Genomic DNA, 17,182 nt, shown 5'->3' on the forward strand with positions numbered 1-17,182 from the left:
AAGAAACATGAACATCACTTAATAGCTGATTGGGTATCTGTACCAAATTGAATGCCATCATCATTATCAAAAGAATGGCAATCTAGTGTTTTGACTATGTGCCAAGAACCAGGTGGTAATGAAACACTGCTTCACTTAATCCTTCCTAATAGAGGAAGAAGATACTAGTTTCCATTTACAGGTAAGAATGTTGAAGCCTAAGAGGTGAAATAATTTGTCCAACTAGCAAAGGATGGAGCTGGCATTCTGACCCAGATCTGCCCAATTGCAAAATTTTTCCTAATAACATTATCCTAGACGGACCTGGTATACAGTGAGTGCTCATAATTGGTCGCTGGGCTCATGAGTTGTTAGCATTATCCCAAACAAAACACTGCCCTCTAAGTGTAAAAATGTACCCAGTTCACTCCTGTTCTGTGGGACCTAGACATTTAAAGGTGTCAGGGCAGGAGGTTAATATCTGAGGCTTAGGAGAGACAAAACACTTAGCCCAGGGTTGCTGTACATGTACCTGACATTTTTCTTTCAAGAAAATCCACTTATTTCTGTTCCTTTTCTTCTTCCTCGTCTTCTGCCTCCCCTTCCAATTATCTGTGCAATTCAATATTAATACTTGTTTAACTTATTTAGTGTTTTAATTACCAAAGTAAGATGGACTTATCATCAAACTGCTGAGCAATAGGTAGGTGCATAGTAAAAAGTGAGCTCCCACCCACTAGGAAACTGCTGGTAACAGTTTGGCACTTAATCTTCCACCATATTTACTATACACATATAAGTGCATCATGTTTAATACAATGTTACATATTTATACAGAAGTGGTGAAATACACACCAGAGTGGCAGCAGCCTTACCCAATCCCTTTACTATACATGTGACATTACTGAGGATACCTGTAGAAACCATGCTTATTGTCCCATTCATTCATTATTCTACCAATCAACAAATGTCTAAGTGCCTACTATGTGCAGCTGCCAGTCTAGGTGCTGAGAATACAGCTGTGAACTGACTGACTACAAGGATGGTGGGTCTAACACAGTTCAAGAAATGCATTCACTTTCTGTGCACCAGCCTAGAAGAGACACACCATAAAATGGGATATATTACTTTGTATTATTTGTATTATATTATTAATGAAATTTATTAAGCACTTACTATGTGTCAGGTACTCTACTAAGCACTTTACACACATTAATTCATTTAATCCTCACAAGGACCTTTTGAGTTAGGTACAATGACTATCCCCACTTCACAGATATGGACACTGAGGCTTAGAGAGAACAACTAACTTGCCTGAGGTCTCACAGTTGGTGAGTAGTGAAAGGAAAGGAGTGACACACAGCAGCAATTCACCAGAGAAATCCGCTTTATTAGGGAAAGGTGCTGGGTTATATCGGAAGGGGTATGGGGGTGATTGTGGTGTTACTTCTACAGGGCTGGTGGCTATTGGCTAGGTGCTGGGATTGGGAGGGGGAAGAGAGGTGATTGGGCTCAGGTGGCGCCGTTGGGAACCAAGGACCCGGAAGAGAAGCTGGAAGTTCGCCATCTTACTGGTGGGGGCCCTTCAAGTAGACTGGGCTGTAACTCAAGCCCAGAGAGATCTGTCTCCAAGACTCCTTGTTTTCTACCCACTGTGCTATTCCATCCCACACATTCTGTTTTGGTCCCTCATTAGCAGATTCCTACAGACCCCACATGACTCTGTTTCAATCAATTTGTGCTTGAGTCTCCAAACTTTATGGAAAAGCCTTGCTTGAACTTTATCAATAGCTACAATGACTGAAAACTGTGTCACATACAACAAAGAATATCTGTTCTCAGAGCACCCAACAAGACAGAAATAGGTCCATTAACAGTCCTATATTCTGCATTCCAGTTGGAAGGTTAACATTCAGGGTCACATTCCTGCTGAGCTTAAAACCAGGGGCATTGAAGTAATGAGGGGTAGGAGCATTCCATGAGATTCAGACTAATTACTTGTGAGCTTGTGTTCAACCCTGAGCTTCTGTGATTTTTAGAGTTCAGAATGTCAAGAAAATTTGACAAAGATCTTAGTCAAAGGAAGTCTTGATCATTTAATGAAAAAGGCTAGCTGGTCAACATCCCACTATCAATATATTTTTAGACCAACCTAAGTCATCATTCTATCCATTATCATCCCATCACCTCCCTGCCCCTGCCCCTCACCTAACCACTGTCAGCGGGCTCTAGAATGTATTTTACAGCTTCCCCAAACAGTACTGCCTTGACTGCAGACAAGCCATTATCTACCTCCATAAAAAAAGGCTGTCTGAGTTAGATAGTAAATAAGCTACCCTCAAACTTTGGTAACCATGAATCTAAAGTCTGCAATGGCAACAAGTACATATCTTTCAATAATCACCCTAAATGTAAATGGACTGAATGCACCAATCAAAACACACAGAGTAATAGAATGGATAAAAAAGCAAGACCCATCTATATGCTGCTTACAACAGACCCACCTCAAACCCAAAAATATACACAGACTAAAAGTCAAGGATGGAAAAAGATATTTCATACAAACAATAGGGAGAAAAAAGCAGGTGTTGCAATACTAGTATCAGACAAAATAGAGTTCAAAACAAAGAAAGTGAAAAGAGATAAAGAAGGAAATTACATAATGATAAAGGGGTCAGTCCAACAAGAGGATATAATCATTATAAATATATATGCACCCAACACAGGAGCACCAACATATGTGAAACAAATATTAACAGAAGTAAAGGAGGAAATAGAATGCAATGCATTCATTTTAGGAGACTTCAACACACCATTCACCCCAAAGGACAGATCCACCAGACAGAAAATAAGTAAGGACACAGAGGCACTGAACAACACACTAGAACAGAAGGACCTAATAGACATCTACAGAACTCTACACCCAAAAGCAGCAGGATACACATTCTTCTCAAGTACACATGGAACATTTTCCAGAATAGACCACATACAGGGCCACAAAAAGAGCCTCAGAAAATTCAAAAAGATTAACATTTTACCAACCAACTTCTCAGACCACAAAGGCATAAAACTAGAAATAAATTGTACAAAGAAAGCAAAAAGGCTCACTAACACATGGAAGCTTAACAACATGCTCCTAAATAATCAATGAATCAATGACCAAATTAAAATAGAGATCAAGCAATATATGGAGACAAATGACAACAACAGCACAAAGCCCCAACTTCTGTGGGATGCAGCGAAGGCAGTTCTAAGAGGAAATTATATAGCAATCCAGGCCTATTTAAAGAAGGAAGAACAATCCCAAATGAATAGTCTAAAGTCACAATTATCAAAATTGGAAAAAGGAGAACAAATGAGGCCTAAAGTCAGAAGAAGGAGGAATATAATAAAGATCAGAGAAGAAATTAATAAAATTGAGAAGAGTAAAACAATAGAAAAAAATCAATGAAACCAAGAGCTGGTTCTTTCAGAAAATAAACAAAACAGATAAGCCTCTAGCCAGACTTAATAAGAGAAAAAGAGAATTTACACACATCAACAGAATCAAAAATGAGACAGGAAAAATCATGATGGACCCCACAGAAATACAAAGAATTATTAGAGAATACTATGAGAATCTATATGCTAACAAGTTGGAAAACCTAGAAGAAATGGACAACTTCCTAGAAAAATACAACCTTCCAAGACTGACCAAGGAAGAAACACAAAATCAAAACAGACCAATTACCAGCAAGGAAATTGAAGCAGTAATCAAAACACTACCCAAGAGAAAAAACCCCGGGCCAGATGGATTTACTGGAGAAATTTGGCAGACATACAGAGAAGACATAATACCCATTCTCCATAAAGTTTTCCAAAAATAGAAAAGGAGGGAATACTTCCAAACTCATCCTATGAAGTTTATATGACATCACCCTAATACCAAAACCAGGCAAAGGCCCCACCAAAAAAGAAAATTAAAGACCAATATCCCTGATGAACATAGATGCAAAAATACTCAACAAAATTTAACAAAACGAATTTCAAAATACATCAAGAGGATTATACACCATAACCAACTGGGATTCATTTCAGGGATGCAAGGATGGTACAACATTCAAAAATCCACCAACATCATCCACAACATCAACAAAAAGAAGGACAAAAACCATATGATCACCTCCTTAGATGCAGAAAAAGCATTGGACAAAATTCAACATCCATTCATGATAAAAACTCTCAACAAAATGGGTACAGAGGGCAAGTACCTCAACATAATAAAGCCCATATATGACAAACCCACAGCCAACATCATACTTAACAGCAAGAAGCTGAAAGCTTATCCTGTAAGATCAGGAACAAGACAAGGATGCTCACTCTCCCCACTGTTATTCAGCATAGTACTGGAGGTCCTAGCCATGGCAATCAGACAAAACAAAGATATACAAGGAATCCAGATTGATAAAGAAGAAGTTAAACTATCACTATTTGCAGATGACATGATATTGTACATAAAAAAAAACCCTAAAGACTCCACTCCAAAACTACTAGAACTAGTATCTGAATTCAGCAAAGCTGCAGGATACAAAATTAATACACAGAAATCTGTTGCTTTCCTATACACTAATGATGAATTAACAGAAAGAAAAATGAGGAAAACAATTCCATTCACAATTGCATCAAAAAGAATAAAATACCTAGGAATAAACCTAACCAAGGAAGTGAAAGATCTATACCCTGAAAACTACAAGACACTCTTAAGAGAAATGAAAGAGGACACTAACAAATGGAAACCCATCCCATGCTCTTGGCTAGGAAGAATTAATATGGTCAAAATGGCCATCCTGCCCAAAGCAATCTACAAATTCAATGCAACCCCTATCAAAATACCAACAGCATTTTTCAACAAACTGGAACAAATACTTCTGAAATTCATATGGAACCACCAAAGACCCTGAATAGCCAAAGCAATCCTGAGAAGGAAGAATAAACTCGGGGGGGATCTCGCTTCCCAACTTCAAGCTCTACTACAAAGCCACAGTAATCAAGACAATTTGGTACAGGCACAAGAACAGAGCCACAGACCAGTGGAACAGGATAGAGAGTCTAGATATTAACCCAAACATATATGGTCAATTAATATATGATAAAGGATCCATGGACACACAATGGGGAAATGACAGCCTCTTCAACAGCTGGTATTGGCAAAACTGGACAGCTACATGTAAGAGAATGAAACTGGATCATTGTCTAACCCCACACACAAAAGTAAATTCGAAATGAGTCAAAGACCTGAATGTAAGTCATGAAACCATAAAACTCTTAGAGAAAAACATAGGCATGCAAAAATCTCTTGGACATAAACATGAGCAACCTCTTCACGAACGTATCTCCCCAGGCAAGGAAAACAAAAGCAAAAATGAACAAGTGTAACTATATCAAGCTAAAAAGCTTCTGTACAGCAAAGGGCACCATCAATAGAACAAAAAGACATCCTACAGTATGGGAGAATATATTCATAAATGACAGATCTGATAAAGGGTTGACATCCAAAATATATAAAGAGCTCATGCACCTCAACAAACAAAAAGCAAATAATCCAATTAAAAAATGGGCAGAGGAGCTGAATAGACAGTTCTCTAAAGAAGAAATTCAGATGGCCAACAGGCACATGAAAAGATGCTCCACATCACTAGTCATCAGAGAAATGCAAATTAAAACCACAATGAGATATCACCTCACACCAGTAAGGATCGCCACCATCCAAAACACAAACAACAACAAATGTTGACGAGGTTGTGGAGAAAGGGGAACCATCCTACACTGTTGGTGGGAATGTAAACTAGTTCAACCATTGTGGAAAGCAGTATGGGGGTCCCTCAAAAAGCTCAAAATAGAAATACCATTTGACCCAGGAATTCCACTTCTAGGAATTTACCCTAAGAATGCAGCAGCCCAGTTTGAAAAAGATATATGCTCCCCTATGTTTATTGCAGCACTATTTACAATAGCCAAGAAATGGAAGCAACCTAAGTGTCCATCAGTAGATGAATGGATAAAGATGTGGTACATATACACAATGGAATATTATTCAGCCATAAGAAGAAAACAAATCCTACCATTTGCAACAACATGGATGGAGCTAGAGGGTATTATGCTCAGTGAAATAAGCCAGGCAGACAAAGACAAGTACCAAATGATTTCACTCATCTGTGGAGTATAAGAACAAAGGAAAAACTGAAGGAACCAAACAGCAGCAGACTCACAGAACCCAAGAATGGACTAACAGTTACCAAAGGGAAAGGGACTGGGGAGGATGGGTGGGAAGGGAGGGATAAGGGGGGAAAAAAAGAAAGGGGGCATTATGATTAGCATGTATAATGTTGGGGGGCGCATGGGGAGGGCTGTGCAACACAGAGAAGACAAATAGTGATTCTACAGCATCTTACTATACTGATGGACAGTGACTGTAATGGAGTTTGTGAGGGGGGCTTGGTGAAGGGGAGAGCCTAGTAAACATAATGTTCCTCATGTAATTGTAGATTAATGATACCAAAATAAAGAAAAAAAAATTTTTAAAGCTCTCTACTGACTCACCTACCACTAGGCTGTGCTATCAATGCCCCTTCTCTCATTGTGCCGTCCCTTTCCCAAGCTCCTGTTCTCCAATCGAACCCTCCAGTTGATTACAGTGATGTTTTACTGCACATCTCTTCTAGTCTGGCACCAGTCTAGGCAGGGGATAGAAAGATGAATGAGACTCAGGACTTATAACATCTATGGCACTCGTAGTCTGAAGGAGAGCGTAAATGACTTACACGAAAATAGTCATGTGTTTTCCATGCAGTAATATAAAGAAAAATAAGATAAATAGGAAGGGGTTATGTAGTCTCTCTGAATAAAGGTAGGAGATGACAAAAAAAAAAAGTTTCCACCAATGAAGATTTTAAAGGATGAAAAGGAGTTTTCCAAGAATAAACAAAGGCGGGAAATTGTGAAGTACATGTTTGGTGGGTAAGGGATGTGGGAAGAAGAAAAGAGGGTTACACATACTTTAGTAAAGCTATAACATAAACATGGGGAGCAAAGTGGCCAGAGATGACCATGAGAAATTGTAATGTACCCCCAACTGCTTGGCTTGTTTAGTTTTGTAATTTTTTTAGTATCTTAAAATAATTTCACACTAACAGGAAAGTTGTAAGATTCATATACTGATCTCTTATATATTCTCTTCACCTCACTCCTGAAAACAGCCAACATTTTTTACCACACTAGCTGTATCATCTTTTCTCTCTACATATATATTTGTATTTTTCTGTGAGCCATCTGTGAGCTGGTGTCATGATATTCCTTTACCAATAAAAACTTCAGTGTCTATTTCCTAACCAAAGTCATTTTCTTAAGTAGCTACTATGTAAAGTCAGGAAATTTACATGTACTTAATACTATTATCTAATCCACAAACCTTATTCATATTTCACCAATTGTCCCAATAATTTTCTTTACAACAACAAAAAACTGACCACCCTATTTTAAATTGGAACCTGACCACTCCCAACATTCCCTGGCCCTTTTTTATTTTTCTCATAACATTTACCACCATCTAACATATAATATATTTTTCTTAATCCTTTGCCTCTCTCCACCACTCCACTAGAATATAGATCTCTATAAGGTCAATATTTTCTCTACTTTGTTCACTGTCATGTCCCCAACACCCAGAATGATGCTTTGCACATGGTAGTTGTTCAGTAAATATACTTTGACTAAATGGCCAAGCCTGGAGGTTTCTCTTCCCAACCTGCTGGGTTTTTTTGTTTGTTTTTTTTAGCAAAACCAGTGGGATATTCATGTCAAGAACACAGAGGCTCTACAGTACTGTTTTCCCTCCTGTGAAGTTCTTATTTGGGGTCCTTTTGTCCCCCTATAGGTATTCAGTGTATACTGCAAGGGGGAAGGCTACCCCAGAATAGTCAGGGCTTCTCTGAAGGCTAGCCCAAGTCAATTGAGTCTCCTCTGGGCACCTGTATAGATGCAAAAGTCCTTGAAGTGAAGTGCAATGTTATTCATCCCTCTGCACACAGGGTTAGCATCTTTACATCTAATTGAAAGACTTAAAGGAAACCCCCAACTGGAAGGTCAATTTATAGATTCAACAGTTAAATCAAGCCATATCCTAAAAGCACACGGGACACAAACCTTATGTAAAATCAAAGACTTAATCTAAGTTAAGCTACCCTGGCTGGAAACTTGAGCTGGAGATGTGTAATTAACAGCAGCCACTCAGCACCAGCTCTTCCAGCTAACAGTCCACAGCCCAGACAACCTTGTTATAATTTCCAGGGGACTTTGGAGATGTTCATCTTCAAGCTGCAGAGATGGTGGGCTTGACTTCTGCCTGTCTGACATCATCTCTTAAGACCACCCCTGAGCTCACAACACTCCAGCCCCACAGCCTCCTCGTGCTTCTCAAACATGTCAAGGGTGCTTCGAAGTAACTTATACCTGCTCTCAATCCAACTTCTCTTTGGATTTTGCTCAAACATCAAAGAGCATTTCCCTCTCCCCCTATTTAATTCGGTAAGCCCCTGCCACGTGCCAGCCCCCTCCCTTGCTTTATCCTTTCCTGTAGCATACCCAGCTGATGTACTGCCCATATACCCTCTTCCCTGCAGCAGTATGCAAGACCTATAAAGGCAGGGGTTTTGTTCTTTCATTCAATGCCGCCTCCCAGTCACCTAGAATGGCATCTGGTATATATTAGGCACTCAATCTAATCATTTAATTAATTAATTGGTTATCTAGTTATTTGACTAAATGGTTAATTGGGTGGTTAGTTATTTAATTCAGCTCCTATGGCTGACACAGTATGGCTATCTGGCTAATAAACATCATTAAAGTGCTGCGTACTTGCATTAACAAGTCAAATAAGATCCACCTACAAAAACCCTCACCCCAGATGTCTGCAATATCCCACCCTGAGTCACTGACACAGGTTGGTACCCCTGAGACAAAGTTCAAATTCTTTGTCCCTAGAGTTCTTACCTCCTGGACTGACACTGGCCAATAATTCCTCTACCCACTAGTGACCTAGAACTTCCTTCAGCTTCTCAAAAGTCACCAGGTTCTTCCACATACAGCATCTTGTGCTCTTCCCAGAATAATCTCTTCCATTGTCCTCTACCCCTCAAATCTGGCCGACTCCTACTCACCATGTGCATCTCCCATCACAGCACTCAGCACACTCTTCATTCACTGTCTTCTTCAGGATCGGTCAGTCCAACTAGACCACACGTTCTGTGAAACCAGAGCCCTTGCCTTCTCCTCCTTGGTGGTTGTCTTGCCAATGGGTTTCAGCCCCGGGCAAGTTCACTATGGATTCAGTGTGACCAAAGAAATTGATAGCAAAACGTTCTTGGGGTGAAAGGGTTATACCCAACTTTATTTCCAGGTGGCAGGTCAGTCACTAGAATCCCATTCACTCAGAGCGAGTCTGTATGCAGCAAGCCGGTCTCTGCATCTGGGCCCCTCTGTCCGTACAGCCATCCTCTGGGCCTCTCTGCACAGTTGTCCCACACAGCCGTCCTCTGGGCCTCTGTCCTCAGTGCTGCCACCACTCCAGCCTCTGCTCTGCTCTCCTGCAGCCTTGCAGCCCTGCCACTGTCAGGCATAGAGCACTGGGCGGAGCTCTTTTTATAGTGTCAACAGCTATGTATTGCCCACAGGTGTGCAGTGAGCTAGTCAACCACAGCCAGGTGAGAATCCTGGCCACAGGAACTCTCGTTTTATCCACAGCTGTATCCCAGTGTCTAGGGCATTGCCAGACTCCTAGTTGAATACTTGCCGATTTGGGCAAGAGTTATTTCACACATGGAAGTTAAGTATAATATAATGTGATAAGAACATGGCCTTGAAGACAACAGCTCTCAGTTCAAATCCCAGCTCTTCCACTTAATGGCTACATGATCTTAAGAAATTTTTGTAAGCTCTCTGAATTCTTTTTCCTCTATAAAATGATGAACACAACAAATTCATAACCCACCCAACACTGTTCTCAGAGCCAGAAATATGGCAGTAAACCATAGAGTGGTCCATCCTGATAGTTGAGCCACGTCCTTGGTGATGAGAAGAGGATGCCTACTATGAGCACAAAAGGGTGAACATTTGAAGGAAAAAAAACATTGCACACCAAGGCAGTGAGATGGGAACAACCGGGTAGTATTCAGGGAAGAGAAAAGAAAGCCAATATTCATCTAGCATTCTCAAAAGCAAGCCTCCCATATGCTTAAGATGTACAGAGCCACTTTCCCTGCCCTGTTTCAAGCTCCTTACCCAACCTGCTCCTGGTCCACCCAACTCAAACTCTGAGGTCCATCTCCAGCTCTGAGGAGGGTCCCAGCTTTCTCACTTCTCAGCCAGAGCTGGAACCTCCCTCAGGTCGGCCACCGGGGTACTTCCCACTAACCCTGCCTTCTCAGTCCCTTATGTTAGCGGCCCTTTGAGTATCACTGTTAACCAGGTTTGCCTGGCACTTGGGCTGAAAATCTCTAACACAAAAATCAGTGGGTAATGGGGAAATAAGTAAAACATGAGAAACTCCAACTCCAGACCTTGATGTCACTGGGATCTAGTTAGATCTGAGAATATAGCAATTCCACATCCCCATAACCCAAATTTTTATCCTCCTCTAACTCCACTGCCCCAAAATGCTCACCTCTATGGCCTATGCCTTTGGATATTTTATCTTTAATTAGTGTCTGCTTCTTTCTGCTCCTGTTATGGCAATGATTCTCAGTTGGAAGCAGTTTTGCACTTGACTACAGGATATTTGGCAATGACCAGAGAAATTTTTGGTTGTTACAACTAGTGATACTTCTGGAATCTCTTGGGTAAGAGGCCAGGGATGTTGTGAAACATCCTAAATGAGTAAAGTTTCCCCATGACAAATTATCCTACCCTAAATGTCAACAGTACCAAGGTTGAGAAGCCATTCTTGAAAGTAACCCAGCTCACACACATAACATTAATCATATAGAAAGAGATGCTAAAAATGTATTTGTATGGAGAGAAATGCAAATTAAAATATTAATGAGATATTTCAAACTTAGTATAGTGAAAAAGTTCAAAAGGGACAAGTCTTTGCAGGGATGAGGGGATATAGGAACCCTCATGCACAGCTGGTGGGAGTGGATATTGGTGTGGCTCAGGCAACCTATTACTACTTAGTCAAAGAGTCACAGACCCAATGACCAGCAGTTCTGTAAGAAATTCTTACAAACTCTTTTAAAGGACACATATGAAAATAATCATTGGCATATTATTTGTGGTTTCAGGAAGTCGGAGGCCAAGAAGGTGTCCAACATTGGGAAAGCAGGTGATTAGAAGAAGATGAGTGAACACCATGGAGTGTTAGAAGTGACATTGGCATATTATTTGTGGTTTCAGGAAGTCGGAGGCCAAGAAGGTGTCCAACATTGGGAAAGCAGGTGATTAGAAGAAGATGAGTGAACACCATGGAGTGTTAGAAGTGACATTTTAGAAGTACAAATAGCAGTAGAGATGGGCCTTACAACTATGAGAGGTATACTGGGAAGTAAAACCAGCATGAGGTTATTAAGTGCAATTTCACATACACCAATTTTTTTTTACAAGTCTACACAGTAGGATAATACACAGATACAAGTGTACTGGAAAACTGTTTAGCAGAATTTACTGAAGCCAAATATAAATCCAATGCACAGCAATTACACACTAGAATTACATCCAAAAAAAATGGGTGCTTTTGTCCACCCAAAAGGCATGTACAAGTATGTTCATAGCAGTTTAATTCAGAAATCACCCAAAACTGGAAATAGCCAGTTGTTAATAAGTAAATGGATGCATATCCATACAAGGGAATATTTCACAGCAAAGAAACAGAAGCTACAAGTATACGCAACATGGAGAAATCTTAGAGACATCATGTTCAGACATAGTGCCAGACACAGAAACACATATGGTGGGATTCCTTTAATGAAGTACAAAATCAGACAAAACTAATCAATAGTGTTAGAGGTCATTATATTAGTTCCCTCTGGGGAAGACAGACTTTAAAGACGCACAAGGGAGATTTCTGCAGTGCTGGAGATAATCTATATCTCAACTGGGTAGAGATTATTTTGTATGTTCAAAAGATACAGATTCAACTGCAATACTAAGTACTGGCAAACACACAGTGCAATTAGGTGTTCTTATGCATGACTGAGGAGATGCAAACTGGCATAGCCACTCTGTGAAATGGTGTGGCAGTTTCTTATAAAGTTAAACATACAACACAGCCCACTAGTCCCAATCCTAAGTACCCTAAAGAAACATAAGCTTATATTCACATAAAAACCTGAACACAGATGCACAAATGTTTACAACAGCTCCATTTATAATCATCAAAAACTAAAGAAAATCACTGTGTCCTTCAGTGAGTGGCTGGATAAACCAACATCCGTACCAGGGAATACTACTCAGCAATAAAAAGAAACGAATCGCTGACACAGGCAACAGCCTGGATGAGTCTCAAAGGTGCTATCCTGAGTGAGAAAAGCAATCTCAGAATGTGACCTACTGTAGGACCCCTTTGATACGACTTTGTTGAAAAGACAAAATTATAGTGAGGGAGATAGATCAGTGGTTGCCGAAGTTGGGGTGGGGAGAAGGTGTGATCCATGCAGAAAGAGCATGAAGTTCTTTGGTGTGAGGAAAGCCTTCATCCCAACGGGTGGTAGTGGTTACATGAATCTGTACGTGTTAAAATCCATAGAACTACGCACCAAAAAGAAAAAAAAGGTGACTATACTGTATAATCATTTAAAATATAAAATAAGTAAGATATTGATTTAAAGCCGTATTCCACAACTAATAGATAACTACTTTAGAAGTAAAACGAATAAGTCCTGGGAATCTAATGTACAGCGTGATGATGATAGATAATAACACTGTGTTATATACTTGAAAGTTGATAAGAGAACAAATCTTAAATGTTCTCCCCACCAGAAGGAAATGGTAATTATGTGATATGACTGAGATGTTAGCTAACACTATGGCAGTAATCATTTTGCAATACATAAGTGTATCAAATCAATGTGCTGTATACTTTAAACTTATACAATGTTTGTTATATGTAATTATATCTCAATAAAGCTAGAAAAATGGAAATATATATATATGTATACACACAAAAAAAAATACAGATGCTGCAAGAATGAAGATATGCATTAAGCACAAAGTAATGGCCTCATACAGATAGTGAAAGTAAATGAATGGGGGTGAGGTATGGAAATAAAAGGAAATGAACCTACTGATAAGTAAATAAAGTAAGAAACACATTCACTGATGTGCAAGCAAGACTAACACCTAGAACTGAGAGGCATTGTTCTCACACAACAGTTCACTACAGGGACCAGCAAGGGGAAAAGGGTGTATCAGGCAGGGTCTGGAGGAAGCCATGCACACGCTGCTACCATTCTCCCCACATTTCCCCCATCCCCAGAGATGTCACTGAGCATGCTTCTTCACCTGGCAAAATTCAGCAACACATGTGCAGTGTTTCTGCCCATGGAAGAGTCCTCAGAACTCAAAGTTCTGGGGTTTTATAGGGGGCTGGACTCGTAGACCTAACAACCAGACAGAAATATTGAAACTCCAGGCTCCTAAAAGGGAAGCAGGGATTCAGTGCCCAAGATGGGCAAGATAGCCTTATTGGCGTCAGGGCACAATCCAAAAGCCAAATTTCCTGATGCCAGCAGAGGGTCACATCCCAAAGCAAGCCCTGCTAAAGGTGGCAACCTCAGGCCTGCTGTTAACTCTTCCTTGCACTGGACCTTTGATGTGTTACAAGCCTTAGTCCAACAGAAAAAGTAAAATAAAATCAACATAGAGTCAAATGACACAGTGCTTTAAATAGATGCAGCCATGGGCATTCTGCTGTGGCTCTGCCTTCAGGGCTGCAACAACAGGGGAAAGGAATCCTGTGAATGCTCCCACCTCAGGCCCCCAGGGCGGAGTACAGCCACTGGTGACAGGGAGATAATGGGGATGCCCACCTCCCATTTCTCACATTAAACCAGCATTGCCCTTGACAAACTGACCTGAATGTATTTTTCTCTCACCTTTGCCTCACTGTGTGACAACTAAAGGTCACAGAAAAATCTCTTGGGAAATGTTTAAAAACAGAGAAGTACAGAAGAGCAGAGAAAAACTCACAAATCTCCTCAAGGCTAATCTAAAGATGGAACTGTTCTCACCCTCCTACAGTGATCCTCCTCAGCTCCAAAGCTTCTCAGATTAAAAGAAAAATTCTCTAATGTTTGCCGCTCCAATTTTTTTTTAAGTTTCAGGCACGAAAGAGTTTTTGCTCCCTAATGATTCCTCTCAGATGTTGCAGGACCTGGGCTCTGTTTAGCTTAAGAATTGCCTTTATGTTCACCACAGACTTCCCTCACCTCAAAGACAGATGCCCAGTAGGAGCCTGCAAAGCCACTGAAACTCTCTGATATTAATTGATCTGCTCTGAGTCACTGGTTCTTCTGATTATTATTTAAGCCATGCTAGTGTGCTAACCAGGCAGGATGGCTGGATGGATGAGTAGATGGATGGATGAATGGATAGATGCAATGGATGGACAGATGGAGATAAGTAGATATAGACAGAATAGACATAAATAGTTAAAGAGAGATAAAGGTGATTTATCCATTCATTCAATCATAGTTATTGAGTATCTACTATGGGCCAGGCACTGGTCTGGCTGCTGAGGATATAACAGTAAACAAGACAAATACCCCCTGCCTTCATAGAGCTTACATTCTAGAAGAGGAGAGACAGCCTATAAATGAATAAGTATAACATGTTGAATATAGCTAGTGTTAAGTTCTATGGAGAGAAGAAATTAAAAGGGGAGGCTTGGGACTGGCTGGGAAGAATTTCAATTCTAAATAGGAGGACCTGGAAAAGATTCCTTAGGAAAGTGATTCTGGGATAAAGACCTAAAGGAGATTGGGGTGCTTGGGCTCAGTAATACTTTTTAAGTAGATAGACCAACCACCTGTGGGAAAATAGTATTATACCAAAAATACCAGGACAATGGAAAATCAAAGAAGTTGGTTTAACACCAGCAGGACTCGACAGGAGATCATGGAATATAAATGTTCAGTTGTTTACGAGATTTAGACTGGAGAAGCATATGGCTTGGGCACAACTGGAAGAAACCAGTGCGTTATCACCAAGAACAGTCTACCAGCCCCAAGATAACTGAAGGTCTAAGCACTCTTTGTGTCAAAATAATGTGGTAACACTAAAAGATGGGGACACGCCTAATTTGGGCATAGAAATAAGCAGAAGTGTTGGACCAACCAGGGCTGATATAGACACTATAGGGATGTACTAGGTGAGTCAGAAGAGGGAACAAGGACACAGAAGGCTAAAGTTCTATATAAATATGGAAATGCAACTTAGAGGCTCTTGACATTCCCTGGGGATTTTGTAGGTCTGTTGCTTCTCAAACTGATCGATCATTAGTCATGTAAATAAGTCCATGTTGGCAGAGTCACATTTTTCACACTTCTACCCATTCTGTATTGCTGCAAAGACTACTTTTTGGAGTAGGAGATGGCAGTGATTGGTCTTGATAGTGCTGAGCAGTCAAATCAGAACTACAGGGATTATTAAAGTTGGCCACAAATTCCTCCCATCCCTATAAGCACACCCCTCTGGAATGCAACTTTGATGTTCCTCCCATTAAGGTCTGGAGTCTCTCTACCCTCTTGAATCTGAGCTGGCCTGTAATTTGCTTTGACCAATAAAATCTCCAGGAAGTGAGGTTACAGTTCAAGCCCACACCTCAATAGGCCTGCAGCCTCTGCCTTCCTCCTCTTGGAACACTACCCCACAGGATGAATGCAACTTCGATTTTGCATCCTAGGCACCTGCTTGCCTCAGCATGGCTGGGCCCTGCACCATCGCTTCCACAGCCCTGAAGTGTGGGATGGTGAAAATCCTGAGGGGGAGGTTGGCCCATTCCTCTGGACTAGTGTCATGACTGGGCACCCCCTTTTCTGCAGAGGTGGGGCTCATTATGGACACTGACTGATACAGGGAACCTTCTGCCACTTTTGGTTTCCCCATTTGCAGAGATCCTTAATCATTTGGCTTCACCTGTTGAGTCTCCTCACTCGAAGTGCATGTGTATTTTTAAGTGAGAAAACAATTCATTAGGTAGTACCAACATCTTAGCTAAGGGAGAGCCCCCAATTAATTCCAGAACCATATTGCTTTAGCCAGGTAAGAGCAGGCTGAAGAGGTGTTGCTTTTATCTGAATGCAAGGGAGCCAAAAAAGAAAAAAAAAAAGAGCTTCAGCAGATGGCAGGGACTCAGAGTGCACAGGGAAGGGCCCTGAGGTCAGACCACCCTTCTTAACCTCTCCCCATCCTTTAGAGGATGCCCCCTTAGTTCACCCTTAGCTCAGCGGCCTTGGAATGACAGCACCGTACAGGCCTTCAGGGACCACCTCCAAAGGGCCGAAACTGCTTTAGCATTTTGTTAATATAAATCCACATCTTGCAAAAGGCTAGCCTAAAGTCATTCATAGATATTCTGGCCTAATATGTCTTAAGGAATTAGAATTTAGATTATAAAACAGTGGTTCTCAAACTTCATTCATATCAGGGGATATTTTTTAAAAATTCAGGTACCCAGCTCCAGATTTGGATTTAATTGGTCTGGGATGTGGACCTGGGCACTGGGTTTTGTTTTGTTTTTTAAGCCCTTGCACTGAATCTAATGTGCAGCCAGGATTAAAAACCACTCTACTACATATATAATCAGCACTGTGACAGATTACAAAGTACCTCCTAAAGGGTGGGTCTGGGTCTTACCACTGATTCACCCATGCTAAGCATAGTACCTGGCACAGAGATTGTCACTAATACATGCTATGTGAATAAAAATAATGTCACTTAACTTATCATTTTTTTAAATTATTTTGCCTTAAACATATATCCGTGCACATGTGTGACCAACTGTGTCATGTGTGGTTGTGTATGTCCATGAGAGTGAGAAAGAGAGCTTTTACTTCCTTATCATTTGTTTTGCTTGCTTGCCCTGACCCCTCTCATTCCCAGCCTTGTCCTAAAACTTGTCCTGCCTGAAAATTCCTATCAACAGCCCTGTCTGTGATCTTCCATATATTCTCCA

At 40.7% G+C, this 17,182-nt stretch overlaps 1 long non-coding RNA gene across 2 annotated transcripts in view; it reads right to left on the minus strand.

Annotated features, from left to right (window-relative positions):
- The window catches only part of LOC140843736 (uncharacterized), a 111,628-nt gene that overhangs the window by 54,644 nt on the left and 39,802 nt on the right, over window positions 1-17,182 (minus strand). For both annotated transcript variants that reach the window (XR_012121743.1, XR_012121744.1), the window contains exons 2-3: window positions 6,559-6,692; window positions 512-591 (exon numbers count right to left, since the gene is read on the minus strand). This is a non-coding gene — a long non-coding RNA (uncharacterized lncRNA). The remainder of the gene's footprint in view (window positions 1-511; window positions 592-6,558; window positions 6,693-17,182) is intronic.

This window comes from Manis javanica, chromosome 10, assembly GCF_040802235.1.
Source record: "Manis javanica isolate MJ-LG chromosome 10, MJ_LKY, whole genome shotgun sequence".
NCBI lineage: Eukaryota > Metazoa > Chordata > Mammalia > Pholidota > Manidae > Manis > Manis javanica.